The 14824-nt window shown below is 55.3% G+C and overlaps 1 pseudogene; it reads right to left on the reverse strand.

The window, feature by feature from the left end:
- Positions 1-3847: 3847 nt before the first annotated feature.
- On the reverse strand, positions 3848-6041 carry LOC132248861 (short transient receptor potential channel 2-like; annotated as a pseudogene).
- Positions 6042-14824: the final 8783 nt, after the last annotated feature.

The raw sequence follows: 14824 nt of genomic DNA on the forward strand, positions 1-14824 counted from the left end.
CCGCACTGGAGGTCTCCGACCCTATTAACCCAGCTCACCGGACTCTAGAGGAGCGAGAGCTCCCCCCAGAGAGAAGTAATTACTGGCTCCCTGCTTAAAAAGGGACGTCAGCCACCCGAGGCTGAGGAAAGGCAGGTCATCAAAACCATATGGAAAAGGGGAGGCGAGGGCTTGCACTGCTCTGATTTAACCGTAATGTTTGCCCACTCCTACCCCAGTGTAAGTGGGTGAAGGTACTGGAACTGTTAGACCAATATGGGAATGGAGAGATGGACCAGTTATAACGGTGCCTCTTATACCGGTGTATTTTACTGCTGGTCTATCTGCTGCTTCTGTCCACAGCCACAATCCCCACTGGCTCACAAGACCCCTCGTACACAGCTCCCCCCTTGTGATTTCTCTTCTCCCAAGTGCCAGGACCCTGCTTCTTGGGGTGACACTACCACTGGAGGTGACTTGCCTGAAACCTCTGCCTCGGGCCCCAGTGGCGAGGCCTTCTCTGGGGACGTACAGCTTTCCAGGGCATCATTAGCTCTTGGCCCATGGCTGGCTCTGGTGTAATTAGCTGCCTTTGCCTCATCCCATGGGTGGGCTCCCGTACGGAAACCACCGTCCCCACTGCCCCTGTACGGACACGTCCGAGGCCAGGAACTGCCTGGGCCCTGGAGACTAAATCCCATCTCAGCTCCAGAATCAGCCCCAGCCGGAGGCAACAAGCACTGGACCTGAGCGCCATCAGAGTCCTGCTAGGCTCCTGGGGCAGGCTCCTGCCAGCACCCCTCACTGCCAGGTTGCTGGAGCTCTGGACCCTGCCAGGGCTCCCTCCGCGTGACCTACCTGCCACCCAGACCGTGTGCCAGGAGTTGCCCCACAAGGTCCGGCTCCGGCCCAAGAAGTCTTTGTGCTTGCGCTCCAGCACCACAGACTCCAGCAGCAGGAAGACCAGGAGCCAGAGGTACGAGGCAGAGGGCAGGAGGAACTTGATCACGGGGATCTTCAGCATTTTGCCCACCTGATGGGAGAAACATTGTCTCGCCTGGAGCAAGACTCAAGGCCATTTGGCTGCATGGTCAGGGCCCACCAGGCAGCAGGGACTTAAACAGGAGCAAGTGCTTAGGAGCAGACCTCAATCTCCATGAGGATTCGGTCCAGCAGATCTCCAGCTCGGGTGCGTGAAGGGAGAATTCATCCATTATCAGGCAAAAGGGGCTGCAGCATCCCCCGGTCTGTGTAAAACAGAGTGCAGAGCTGCCCTGAGCTAGCAGGGGTTGGAGCCGGAGCTAAAAGGACCTTGATTTTAAAAGTGCTCAGGACAGACACTCCACTCCCAGCCCCAGCAAGCAGGTTTAATGGCCAGGTGCAGCTGGTGCTCAAAGTCCACACCTGGGTTTCACTCCCAGTTCACCTAGCCTCAACATCCAGCTGTTGGACCTCGTTGGGCTTGTGTCACCTGGAGGAACAAGCTCATCACCCCAATTGTGCTCCTGTGGGAGAGGATCCCATCATCCCTCCATCCTCTCTCGGTCAAACCGAGCTCTTGCAGTCTCTAGCTATGAGCCTCAGTCTCCCTACGCCATTCTTTCTTTCCCTTCTCTGAGGCTGCTCCAACCTACAGCGGTCCAAGGCTGCGGGAAGCCCACACCTGGGTGCAGCGATCCAGCAGCGGCTGCGCCAGGGAAAGAGGAAGCAGAGCCTGCTCGCATTGGGAGTCCCCCTTCATACAGCCAAGGGCAGCATTAAGTCTTGGACCACTGCCTCGTCCCTGGGGGCTCCCCGGCAGCTGGTAGCCATCATTGCCCCTCAGCCTCTCTCTGAATGCACTGAGAAGGGGCAAGAGCCTGGTGGAGACCAAATGCATGGGGGTAATTGCACATACGCTCACACACACACACATACACACGCATGATTTGTTCAGCTCCAGGAAGGGAGATCATTAGAAGTGCCAGCAGGTTTCTATGGGAGACAGGTATTACCAGGCCGGGTCTTTCTGGGGGTCCTTCTGTCTGGTAGGGGCAGAGTCAGGTGCTTTGGAGGCACCTGTAAGAAGCCGTCAGCAGGGTGGTGCAGGAAACCTTCTTCCCTGAGCCCCCTTTTCCCTTTGCAGCAAGGCCACTTACCCGGGACTTGGGAGCAACCCAGCAGAGCGGGCACAGGATGGGCACGGTGAGGAAGATGGAGCAGGAGACAAAGAGCTTCCAGAGGGTGTTGCTGCCACGCCAGCCGGACAGGTTCCCGCACCAGATGCGTGACAGCACTTGCTGGCAGATGGGGTGGGCGACCAACTGGGCCAAGATGAGAGAAGGGGATCAGAGGGTCAGTACCAGCAGCCCTCACGGTGACCCATCGCTTCCCCCTCCTGCTAGGCAAACACTGCTCCCAGGAACATACAGGAGCTCTCTCAGGATGCAAAGGGAGCCTTCGCCTACCAGCAAATTGCAGCTGACTCTGGGGTGCAGCACACTCCCATGCCCACACTGGGGTGAGAGCACGAAGCAGAAGTTCATCTCAGATCCCAGCGGCTGCTGCAGGGGGAGTTTAGGGAGGTTGAATCAAATGGAGCACGTTGGAACCAGGATGCCAAGGTTTATGCCCTGACCCCAGCCAGAAGCACCCAGAGTTCATTAATGATCCCTCGTTAGAAAGGACCCTTGCAGCACCCTGGTGGGGAGCTTCCCTAGTGCTGGCTCAAGGGGGACTGCAGCACTCCTAGCTCCGACGCCTGCCCCGCACTCACCCTCTTCTTGTCGTAATGGAGGGCCAGGCGGAGCCAGGCCAGGTTGGGGATGTCCTCCTCACAGGCCTGGCTGCCCAGGCCCTCCTCCTCGCTGCTGTCCCCCAGGTCGTTGAGCACGGCCGCCACCTCGCTCTGGTTGCGGCACATCCCCAGCAGCTCAAAGGTGAACTCCTGGCTCAGCTGCTCCAGGCGCAGGTACTCGGGCTGCGGGAGGAAGAGCACGGCCTGGAGGAATGCCTGGGAGCCCTATCCTGTAACGACCTGAATGCACAGTGATGGGACCCCAGCACCAAAGGCAGATGATTCAGCAGAGGAACTCACTGCTGCAGGCACTGAGATGCTGAGACTCGCCCAATGCAGCATCACATGTATGTGAGCCAGCACCATCCTGGGAGTGGTCCAGCAATGTCGGAAGTAAACCTACCAGCGTGACAGCTGCATTTGGAGGTGGTCACTCGGAGACAACAGTCCCACGACCTGTAAGCACCTATCAGACAGCTTTTCCTCTCGCAGGATGGGTGTAAGGTTCCTAAAAATGCTACTATGAACACTAAATTTTAACCCTCATTTAACACTTTTGTAACCATAGCATGCTGGGGTGCATGCCTGTGAAGTGGTGCAAGGTCACTACCTGGTTAAAACTGAGCAAGCACCTACAGATTTTGTCAGAGCATGAGCATTGTTATTGGTTGTGGGGAGAAAAATGAACAGAGAGGAAGGGTATGTGATAAGAGAGGTCTGCAGGGAGGGGTGGTTATGGTATGGGTATGTTTATGCATACGTTTTCAAAAATGCCCAATAGTAAGAAATCAGTGATGTAAGTAGTCTGGAAGTAGCCGGCAGCATTAAGTGTAGCAGCAAGAATAATGAAGATGAAAAAAAGATAGGTGTAAAAATAGTTTGGGAACAATAGGACATTGTACCACTGCACTACTGGAATACACGCCCGAACGTCCCAGCGAGCCCCTGAACTGTCGTTTGGGGAATTTAGTGTTGGTGCTTGTCATTATGGTCAGCTGCTCTGAGCCTTTCTGCACAGAGCAGGATATAAGCTAAATAAAAATAATAGTAACAGCTCCATGCTGCCCACCCTGGCCATAATGTGGGGGGTCCTGTGTGCCCCCTGCCTGGCTCACATGGGGTAGGGACCAGAAAGGAGTCCAGGATGGTGCTGAGCCCCCTGGGTCCAAGCCCAGAGCTGCTGGAATAGTTTCACCCTCTGATACGCCCTGGCTCCCTGCTCCCCCGGAGAGCTGCGGCCCACAAGAGAGCCAGGACGGGTGAAGACCTGGGAGCCGGCAAGTGCCTGACCTTGAACTCGGGCTCCTTGCGAGAGAGGTGCTTGAGCTCGCGACTGAGCTTGAAGGCAGCAAGCATGGCATCCTCGCTGGCAACCGAGAGGTAGGCGCGGCTGGCGAGGCCCTTATAGGTGCTGATGCAGGAGAGGGAGCACTTGAGCAGGTCGTACTGGCGGGCACTGGTGCACTCCAGGCAGGGGCAGGAGACGCGGTGGGGGTGGGAGATGGTGTGGCCTTTCTGCGTCAGCACGTCCACGATCTCGTAGAGGTCCTTCTCGCAGGCAGGGTGAGCGGCGTCACGCCGGGCGCGAAGCGGGAGGCGTCGATGGTGTTGTCGAAGAAGGCCAGCGAGAAGGACCTGAGGTCCATCTTGAGCCCCTTCTCCTGGTTCAGCCGGTCCAGCAGCAGCTTGACCACGCGGGGCTGGTTGGTGTCCACGGCCACCAGCAGGGCCTCGTGGACCTGGCGGAAGTCGACTGTGACGTAGCGCAGCAAGGCCTTGGCCACTTCCTCCCCGCCCGCACGGATGGCCAGGGTGAGGGCTTCCCGCCATGCCCGGTCCTCGGTCTTGTCCAGCGGCCGCAGGATGCCATCGCCCACCTGCAGCAGCTGCTGCACCAGGGGCAGGTTCCCGTCCTGGATGGCGCCGAGCAGCCCCCGCGGGAACTTCAGCTTCCTGGTGACGATCTCCCTCCAGCTGGGCTGCTGCTGGGGAAGCAGAGCTGGTCGGGTTAGGGGAGACCCCGCCCACCCCGACCTGCTCTCAACCACCTCTGAGGAAGAGGATGACATCTCCCATCCCCCTTAGATAGCCTGTCACAAGGCTTCGCCAGGGCTACAAAGCGTCTCCGGTCATCCTGGCCGGGGGCTGAGCCTGCCCCGGGGCCTGTGACCACTCAGCGAGCCGCACGCCCTGCCGTCCCACCGCACGCCGGCGGAGAGGACCTAGGAGTCCTGGATCCCAGCTCCTCCATCCCTCCAGGACAGAGGCTGGATTCAGTCCTGCCATGTTGCTGGCTGTCGTTCAGGGTCCAGGTGTCCTCCTCCACGGCAGCCCCTCAGGGTCTCGCTGTCCCGGTCACCGCTGAGCTGTGGCTCAGAGGCAGCCGGAGGCAACTGGCTCAGGCACACAACCGGGGCAAGCCCAACCTGAGGGCCCGTCACGCCTTCCTCCCCCTCGGGGCTCAGAAGCAGCTGCTCCCAGCTTGACAGGAGCAGCTCGGTGCCAGAGACTCGTTTCCTCCTGGCTAATTAACTCCCCTGGCATCTCCATTGGGCGCACTTGAACTCACAGCTTGCAACACCGGCTTGCAAGGGGCTGGAGGCAGCAAGGCTGGCTACAAAGGGATAAGCAGGAGGTGCCACACTCAGGAACCACAGTGCAGAGGGGTCCTCCGAGGGCTGCTCCACAGGGAGGATAACAACCCCCTCCTGCAGCCAGCGAGCGGAGCCCCCTCTCTGGCTCACAGGGCAGGGCTTTGCTGTGGGGACGATGCTCAGCTTGCTGGGGAGCGCTGTCCGTGGCCGGTGTGGTCACACCTTACCCACAACGCCCAGTGCGGGGCCGGTCCCTGGTGCACAGAGCTTGGGTGGAGGGCTGTTATCCAGGGTCCCTCAGAGCCAGGAGACCCTCGTTCCTGGGTGGGAGGGGGCAGGGACCTTGAGAAATCTGCATAGAAGTGGGGAAAAATTTTGAAGGTGCCCCCCCACAACCACCACCACCTGGGGCAGCTGGTCAGAGGAGGATGTGGGCATGCAGCAGGGGAAAAGCTACTGTGATGCCAGGAGGGGCCAGCACCACCACGTCGTGGATCGAGGCAGGCCTGGCATTAGAAACAAGTCTACTGTATGGGTCTGAACCGTCTGAGCGAAGCTGGGGGCACAGAAACAGGGGAAGGGGGTGACAAGGCGAGAGGCCACAGGAGCAGGGCGGGGGCTGTTACCCAACCAGCCCTTCCTGCCCTGCAAGGGGAGTGAAGGAGCTGCGCCGCCCTTTCCTGCGACACAAAGCCCCGGGGTCTCTGCAGCGCCCCCACTCTCGGTGCAGGCCATGAATGCTTTCCCTTCACCGGTCGGTGACAATAATCGCATGTGCAGACAAAGCAGGCTCCTGCAGCCGCCCCTGCCTGGATGGGCCGCGAGGCACTTTGCGAGGTGGACCCCAGCTAAAAGGCAGCCACTTCTGGGGTGGGGGAGGAAGCCGAGCAGAACGCAATACAAGGATGTGCATGGGGGCAAAGGCTCCAGCCCACTTCCCTGCCCCTGACAAACCAGGCTCACAGCTCCCCAAGGAAACCACCCGGGACAGCCGGCCCCGTTCATGTACGGAGAGCACAAGGCTCAGGGCAGAACGGTCCCGGTGCACACAGCGCTGCCGGGACCAGCGTCTCTGCAGCCCCTTGGTGGGGTGGAGCGCTGCGCCGCCCGGCCCAGCCGGTTTGGGCTCGGATAGTAGGCAGACAGACCAGGGAGCTACTTCAGCTCCACGGGAAGCCCTCTGCCCTTCCCGGGGCTGCCCTCACTCCTGCCCTGCCCCAGCTCAGAGCGAGCCAGCGCCCGGCTCCCCTGCTCTGCTCCGGGGGTCACTGGGGCCTCGCAGGGTGGCCGGGGGGCAGCGGGTATTTTGCCCCCAACCTGCTCCAAGGATCACAAGGAGCCTGAATTGTCCATCTGGAGATGGCCCAGGGCCAGGTCTTAGCAGGAGCCCTGCCCAGAGACCCCTTCGGAGTCGCTCCAGTTGCTCAGCACCGCTGCACCTTCCTCCAAGGAGACCGATGGTCCGAGGAAGGTGTCCGGAGGGTGGGCCGGGGGAAGCGGGTCCCCCATGCAGCCGGCATGGAGAGGATGCCCGCTACTCACCATGGCGCTCTCCTTAGCAGGCTCGCTGCCCTGCTGTGCCTGCCACGCCGTCCCTGCCAGCTGGACGCCCAAGCCCCTGGTCGCTGGCGAGGCTTCGGTTCAGCACCCACTGACTCAAGGCTGCTGGGATGGGAAGTGCCCAACTGCCCCCTCCAAATGCCCCCAGAGGCTCCAAATCCTGCCCTCCCTGCTCAGTCCCTCCTGCCGCTGCCACAAAGCCCACCCTCTGTGGCACGGCGCTGAGCCGGAGGCTTGTTTGTGCCTGTCAGGTAGGAGCAGGCTGGCGGCTCCCCCGGGCAAGGCTGTGCAGGACGAGGATGAGGACAGGTATGCCCGCCACGCTGCCCTCCTACCTGCCCCGGGACTCTGCAGGGTTGCTGGCTTCCCCTTCCATCCCTTCCTTGCACCAGGCAAACCTAGCACTGAAGCAGCATAAGGATGCTCGGCTCCAAGACACACAACCGCCCGTCAGACTTGTGCATGGCCTGCTAAGCAGTGGTGCTGACCCCGTGCGCCCTAAGGAGCAGGGCTCACCCCATGCACCCTAAGGAGGCACGCCGACACCATGCATCCTAAGCAGCCATGCACCCTAAGCAGTGGCGCTGACCCCATGCGCCCTAAACAGCCATGCCAACCCCATGCACCTTCAGCAGCCAAGCTGACCTCATATATCCTAAGCACCCATGCACCCTAAGGAGCAGGGCTCACCCCATGTACCCTGAGGAGGCACGCCGACGCCATGCATCCTAAGGAGCAGCGCTGACACCATGCACCCTAAGGAGGCATACTGCCACCGTGCACCCAAGGAGCCAGGACCAGGCAGCACGAGCCCGCCCCTCTCTCCCTGCCTGCGCTGCAGCAGGTACCCCGGTCAGTGCTTCCCGCCCGCTGCCCGCCTGCTAATGTCGTGCTCCCCCGGCCTCGATTTTCCCCCTGTGAAATGGGCCCGTCTGGCCCACAAGGGGGCGGGGCCTGGAGCACGGGTGGGGGAAGGGGTGTGGCTTGCTGGGCCATGGGGATTGGGCGGGGGCAGGGCTTGGTGACCGTTGTGTGGGGGTGTTGCCCGTTGACCGTTGGGCGGGGGTGGGGTTTGGTGACCGTTGGGCGGGGGTGTTGACCGTTGGGTGGAGGCGGGGCTTGGCGACCATTGGGCATTGACCGTTGACCGTTGTGGGGGGGGCGGGGCTGGCGGCATGGGGCCGCTGCGCGCGCTGCTGCTGCTGCTGTTGGTGGGGCGGGGTGAGAACGGGATAATTTTGGGGACAGGGAATGAGAGTGGCGGGAGGAGCCAGGCCGAGAAAGGGGCTCCCACAGACTGCTGAACTGAGGTCCGGACACCAGGCCTCCTGCGCCCCCGAGCTAGCTGAGGAGCCTGGGCAGGAGAGCGCTGGCAGGCGGTCGCGCCGCACAGGCTCGTGCGCTCGAGTCCTGCTCCGTCGACAGGACTCGGAGCCGAGCTGGCCCGAGAGACCAGCGGTGTATACACCTTGTCTCGGGGGCCCGGGGCTGCTGGACGCGGAGGATTCGGCCCAGTCTTGAGCACACAGGGATGCAGCTCTGTGGTGAAGTCAAGGACGGTGACTTGGGCACAAATCATTGTTAGATGTGTATAATCTGGAAGGACATTTCCCGCGACTACGAAGGCCAGATCCTCCATTGAATCCACTACTCTGTCCTTGCTCATTTTGTGTCTTTATATTACTTTCTAGGTTTTGCTGAGATGTCCAAACTCCTTTACTCTGAAGTAATAGTACCGAAAAAGCTAGAGCCCAGGGGCGGTGCAGACAGCAAGGTAACGTCTCTCTTTTGCTAAAAAGCAGCCCAATGCCCTGCGTCAGTGCAAGGTGTTAATGTACGCTCAGGAGATCCCAGGAGAGGACCATGCGCCCCCTCAATGCACACCCCACAGGGGAAGGCGAACCCCCCACCGCTCATAACAGCTTGACCGTGGGGGGAAATGTCTTCCCGACCCCAGATGTGAGTGTGTGCGTGTGCGTGGAGAGGCCAGACCCTCCAGCACCGGCACAGCCCAGACACATCTCCCGGCGTGGCTGCATCCACCGCCCAGTGCCTCTGAGGGAGGCTTACAAATACCTGACACACGGAGCAGCAAGCGTGGAGCAAATCCCTCGAGCCCCGTGCCACGACCAGCAAAGCCCAGAAGCCTGGGAAATCCCCACAGCCGAGCACGGCCTCGTTGCACCTGGATCATCCCCGACCAGGGCTGCCCAGCCTCTCGAACGCCCCAGTGACAGAGTCCCCACCTTCCCCAGGCGTCTATCCCACGGCCTCCTTGCTCTAGCGCTGAAGGAGGGTTTCTGGATAGCCAATCCAACCCTGCTTTGCTGCAACTTAAACCATGGGCCCGTGGCATCCTCTCTGCAGCAAGAGAGAAAAGGCTCTTTTCCTCTTCTTTATGGCATGGCAGCCCTTCAGATATTTGAAGCCTGATAACATGTCCACTGTTAAGCGCCTTTTCTACAAGCTGAACAGGCCTGGCTTCTTCAGCCTCACCTGACATGATCTGCTTTCCACGTTGCCTGCTTCTGAGCTCTTCTAACTCCTCTACGTCCTTTTTGAAAAGTGGAGCCCCAGACTGAATACTCTAGACGGGGCCTAGCCAGTGCTGCGTACAGAGCATCTTTCACCCAGTGCTTCTCTTATTGCATCCCAAACCCGCACTTGCCTTTTGTGCATCTGCATCGTGATACAGACTCCTGCTGAGTCTCTGAGCCACCAGGACTCCCAGATCCTTCTCCATAATGCTGCCATCCAACCGGGGGTCACCCATGTTGTATCTGTGCTCCTGATTCTTCCCGAGGCGCAGCACCTTGCATTTCTCATCACCGACCTGCATCCTGATCGCTTCAGCCCAGCTTTCCAATCCGTCAAAACCTTTGTGAATTCTGCTCTCATCCTCCACCGTGTTACAGCCTTCCTCGTTTTGTGTCATCTGCAAATCAAGGTGATTTGGCTGGCATTTCATTTTGGGGGGTTAATCAGGGAACAAGTCCCTGCAGTGTTAAATGTCCCAAGTCAGCCTTTTTGGGATAAAAAGTTTCAGGTCTCCATTTTCAAATAACTTTTACGTTCAGACTTTCTTAAAGCTTGTTTTCTATTACTGCTACATACAATTTCAAGGTTAAAACTAATTATTTTAAGCATTAAAAAAAATGCATCTTTAATTTTCAACTTTCCCTTTGCAAGAAAATCAAAATCTGGGGTTTTATTTTGATTCTGAAAAAAGCCAAATGTTGAGTTCTGTCTCTAGTGGGTTATGGAATAGAGAAAATCCCACACAATTTACTGATTCGTTTTGGTGCACTGCCTGGGGGAGTAGTTAACTGATTGCACGATCTCACAATGATTACACACTTAATTTATACAACACAATTTTATTTTAAAACTCTTTGCTACCCATATAACACTGCTTAGCTTTAAGAAACCCCACAAACATTAAAAACACAATAACTACATATATCAGAAACAATGCTCCGAATGCACTTCCTTCCCAAACAATGCTATAAGAATTAGTGTTACACAAACAACTACAATTACAACTAAAAGTTAAATTTAAATCAATACTATTATTTTTCATATTATACTTACAATCCTAGAATTCCGAGAAGCCAAATACCAAAATATGGTTTCATTCCTCAGTAGTACGATTCAATGGGTTGTCCTCAGTAGTACGGTTCAATGGGCTCGCCTCAGTAGTACGGTTCAATAGAATGGGCTCGCCTCAGCAATACAATTCAATAGGCTGGCCTCAGCAGCGATAGGACTAAGTCCCCTTCCTTCAGTCCCTTTCAGGCGCTCTGTGGCTTCAGCGTGAACGAAGAGATTCGTGTTCACGGAGAGGGTGGTTCAGGTGATCAGTCTGACCCGGGCTATACTTGCGATTCTTCCTTCGTTGTTCTACAAGTATAGTCACCTCCAAATTGGGACAGTAAGTTACAGTTTTTATTGAGTGAGCTGCCGTCAGCGGGCTCCTCCTACTCAAGCCTGTCACTGCTCCCAAATTTGGGCTCGGATCTTACTCAACAGATTCTTTTGCCTTTGTTGAGCATTTTAAATTACCTTTGGGGAAACTTCCATATCACTGCAAATGCCCTTTTCTTACCAATCTGGTCAAAAGGCCTTAGGGTTTGATCTCTCGGAATTCAGGATATTTGTTCTCTTTGTAAAAGACTTCTAAAGATGAAATTTAAATTAAGACTTTAAGCAAAGTCAGGACCTTTTGCACGTAGTCCCAAAACAATTACTTAGATAAGGAGATAAATCTTATCTTCTTCCTGAAACTGGCTAATGGGCAACCTTTACAAACATTCAAACTATTTCATTCAATATGACAAGTTCTTTAAATCTTGCATAAAATGAAACTTCTGTGGGGTGCATAGCTGCACTTGAGGAGAACTGACCTCATTTTTGATGCTGAAGTCAGTGCCTAAGATTGCCTTACAATCCTACAACTACGTAGTAAGATGGTTATGTGGGGTCACATCCCTCCCAAGCACATTTCTATTCTGGACGAGTACCGTTCCACGCTTATACTTGGGACATGGGTCATGTAGCGCGTAGTAAGCATTTACTTTGTGACTGTTCAGGAGACTGCAACTCGTAGTACGATCAAACTAAAATGAGGCAGAAAGTTTTCCGAGCAGTCGTGCAACAATGCTTGCTACGATCTGAATGAAACGTGTCCCAAGTGCCGGAGCCATTGAAGACTGCTGTGCGCTGTAGTGTTGTCTGTCCCAGTCCCGGCAGCGCAAACAGGTAGCCGTTGGTGCTGGCCTCCTCACCACATCAGAGTCTCCTGACTGCATTATCCCCGGGGCAGCCAGATGTTAGCTCAACGCATGTTAGAGTGCAGCATCTGGAGAACCTCCTCCGTTACTCTGTGATGGCCCTTGCACGTGTTTTACTGCTTGACATCTCAGGCACTAGTGGTGAAAGTGCAGCTCACACGCCCCAAGTACAGTGTATGACAAAGCCCACAGACTTCATGACTGACTCAACAATAACATCACTTGAACATCCCATGACTCTATACCTATGTGGTCACCATGTGCGGGGTACGCTTTCTTTTATAACTCGAATCACACCACTGTCACATTTTAATGTTAACGCATTCTTAATCAAGCTTTTAGCTTTGTCTGTCTTGGGGTCCTTGTCAACTGTGGGGTCTTTTGTAGCCAGGGTTCAAGACAAGAGAAGAAAGATATGCTCTGAACACAGACTGACTGAATATTGGGGATTTTATTTTTGTTTGATGAAAGGTAGGAATTGCTTTGCCTGAAAGTTTTCAAAAAATATTAAATTGTATGTTTTTCTGTCTTGTCTGCTACAGGCGGAGGAGTCCTATTTAATCAAAATAGCAGGACGTCACCATATTGTTCATCTACAGCAAAAAATGCAAGTGCTTTCTTTCAGCCTTTCCTTTCTTTCTGTAGAAAGCATAAGTGTACATGGCAATTTAGAGAAACGAAAACAAGAAATCTGCTCCAAGTGACTTACAGTTTGTTACCCCAAAGCGGTGTCCTTTCAGTGTTGGGAAGACCCAGACTTCAGGCTGTCTGTGACCAGGACCTGCTTTGCAAGCTAACAGATTTAAGGTACAGCTTCAGGTCCCTCAGTGGTCACCACTCAGGTCAGAAAAGAGGCAAAAGACAGATCTACAGCCTGCCCTTTTACTGTTCACACCCCAAATATGCACTTATTTCAGTGCCCGTCTCGCTATGTGCAATAGTGAGATATGGATTCTCACCTATAGCAGCTGGGGATATTTGGGGGCGGAAGGGGTAGCAGCTTGCCGACTTGCAGCGTTTGTCTTCATTTGTGGAATTCTCCAATTTTCCTCCCAGCTCACATCCTATACTTACAGGGAGCTTATTTTAATGTTTTAATCAACATTAAAGCATTCATTCAGATTTCTTTGTTTCACTGAGACTTTAGCACCTGGAATGAAACCTGTCCTCTTGCGGATGGAGAAGATGTCAGGTAGCTGGGATCGATGTCCTTGTGAACGTTACAGCTCCGCAGCGGAGGATTTCTTATCTCCTTCCTTTGCTATCATGGGATACTGTTTGCAAACCTCCTGTTTTCTCGTTGCCTTTGTTCATGGTCTTCACTGACCAGGCTGCTTTGTTTCTAAAGTTTATCTGAGACATTTAAAATAAATACCTCTATTATAGCAAAGCCGCTGGTATATTGAGGTTCTCCACCTCGGGAAGAAAAACCCACAGCATCCTTATAGGCTCGGCAGTGCTATGTTGGCTAGCACTATGGAAGAAAGAGACTTGGGGGTCATCATTGACCACAAGATGAACATGAGCCTGCAGTGCGATGCTGCGGCTAGTAAAGCAACCAAAACGCTGGCTTGCATCCATAGATGCTTCTCAAGCAAATCCCGGGACGTCATTCTCCCCTTGTACTCAGCCTTAGTGAGGCCGCAGCTGGAGTACTGCGTCCAGTTTTGGGCTCCACAATTCAAAAAGGATGTGGAGAAGCTTGAGAGAGTCCAGAGAAGAGCCACGCGCGTGATCAGAGGTCAGGGAAGCAGACCCTACGATGACAGGCTGAGAGCCCTGGGGTTCATTATCCTGGCAAAGCGCAGGCTCAGGGGTGATCTGGTGGCCACCTACAAGTTTATCAGGGGTGACCACCAGTATCTGGGGGAACGTTTGTTCACCAGAGCGCCCCAAGGGATGACGACTAGGTCGAATGGTCATAAACTACTACAAGACCGTTTCAGGCTGGACATAAGGAAGAACCTCTTTACTGTCCGAGCCCCCAAGGTCTGGAATAGCCTGCCACCGGAGGTGGTTCAAGCGCCTACATTGAACACCTTCAAGAGCAAACTGGATGCTTATCTTGCTGGGATCCTGTGACCTCAGCTGACTTCCTGCCCTTTGGGCGGGGGGCTGGACTCGATGATCTTCCGAGGTCCCTTCCAGCCCTAATGTCTATGAAGTCTATGAAGTCATTCCTACTAACATTATCAAAGTAAAGTTATGATATATCGCTTTTCAATTCTCCGTTGTACGGCTTCCTTACTATCATGTCATCTTTGTGACTCTTTGCTCTAGTTTTTCTGGACGTATTAATTGCTTCCTTTCATTGACCAGGCTAGTTGTCATGTCTGCAAAAGTTCACTCCTGCTTCAGGTCCAGTTCTGTAGCTTGGTACAGGCCTCCTGAAAATGGCCCAGACTGGCAACAAGTGAGTATACATCTCCACTGAGCATGCTGTGTTCATTTAACAAGAATGCATTATTCTTTTACTAGGATCCTACCAGGGGTCAGTAGGCTGGACCTGGCCTGTGGAGCAACTGGATCTGGATCCGGATCTGGATCTGGCCCACAGACCCCCAGGGCTTTGTTTGTGCCACGCCTGTGCCTGCACTGGGGCCAGGCACCTTCCAGCTACCCCCTCGCCACTGCTACTTTTTCACCGCCCCCCACAGCCTCCGCCCAGCTGTGGCCTGGGTGCAGCTTTCAACCAGTGGGGACCTGTGCCAGGGCCAGGCAGCTGGGAGCCGCAGCCACACTGCTGGTGCTTTCTCCTCCCTCCCCTCCCCTCCCCTCCCCTGGTCCCCCAGCTCTGGTGCAGAGGCAGCAGCAGCTTAGACACAGGCCCAGGAGGAAGCAGCAGCAGCACAAGTGCAGCCACCAGCTGTCTGACACGGGTCCCACGCCCGCCCCACCACTGATGCTGCGTGGAAGCCATGCTGCCTGTTGCAGACTACTGCCAGGTTTTTCCAGGCCACCGTTTGAATTGAACTGCGTAACTCTGCGGCCAGCGACGTTTTCTTCCCAACAAAATATAAAACGTTAAGTTACTGCAGCTGCCACCCTTAGCTACTGCTTTCAGAGCAGTCACAGTTGTGGAAAGACTGTCTAGCTAGACTAGAGCTGAAGTAACTTTTCCCCAC

This window comes from Alligator mississippiensis, chromosome 1, assembly GCF_030867095.1.
Source record: "Alligator mississippiensis isolate rAllMis1 chromosome 1, rAllMis1, whole genome shotgun sequence".
Lineage (NCBI taxonomy): Eukaryota > Metazoa > Chordata > Crocodylia > Alligatoridae > Alligator > Alligator mississippiensis.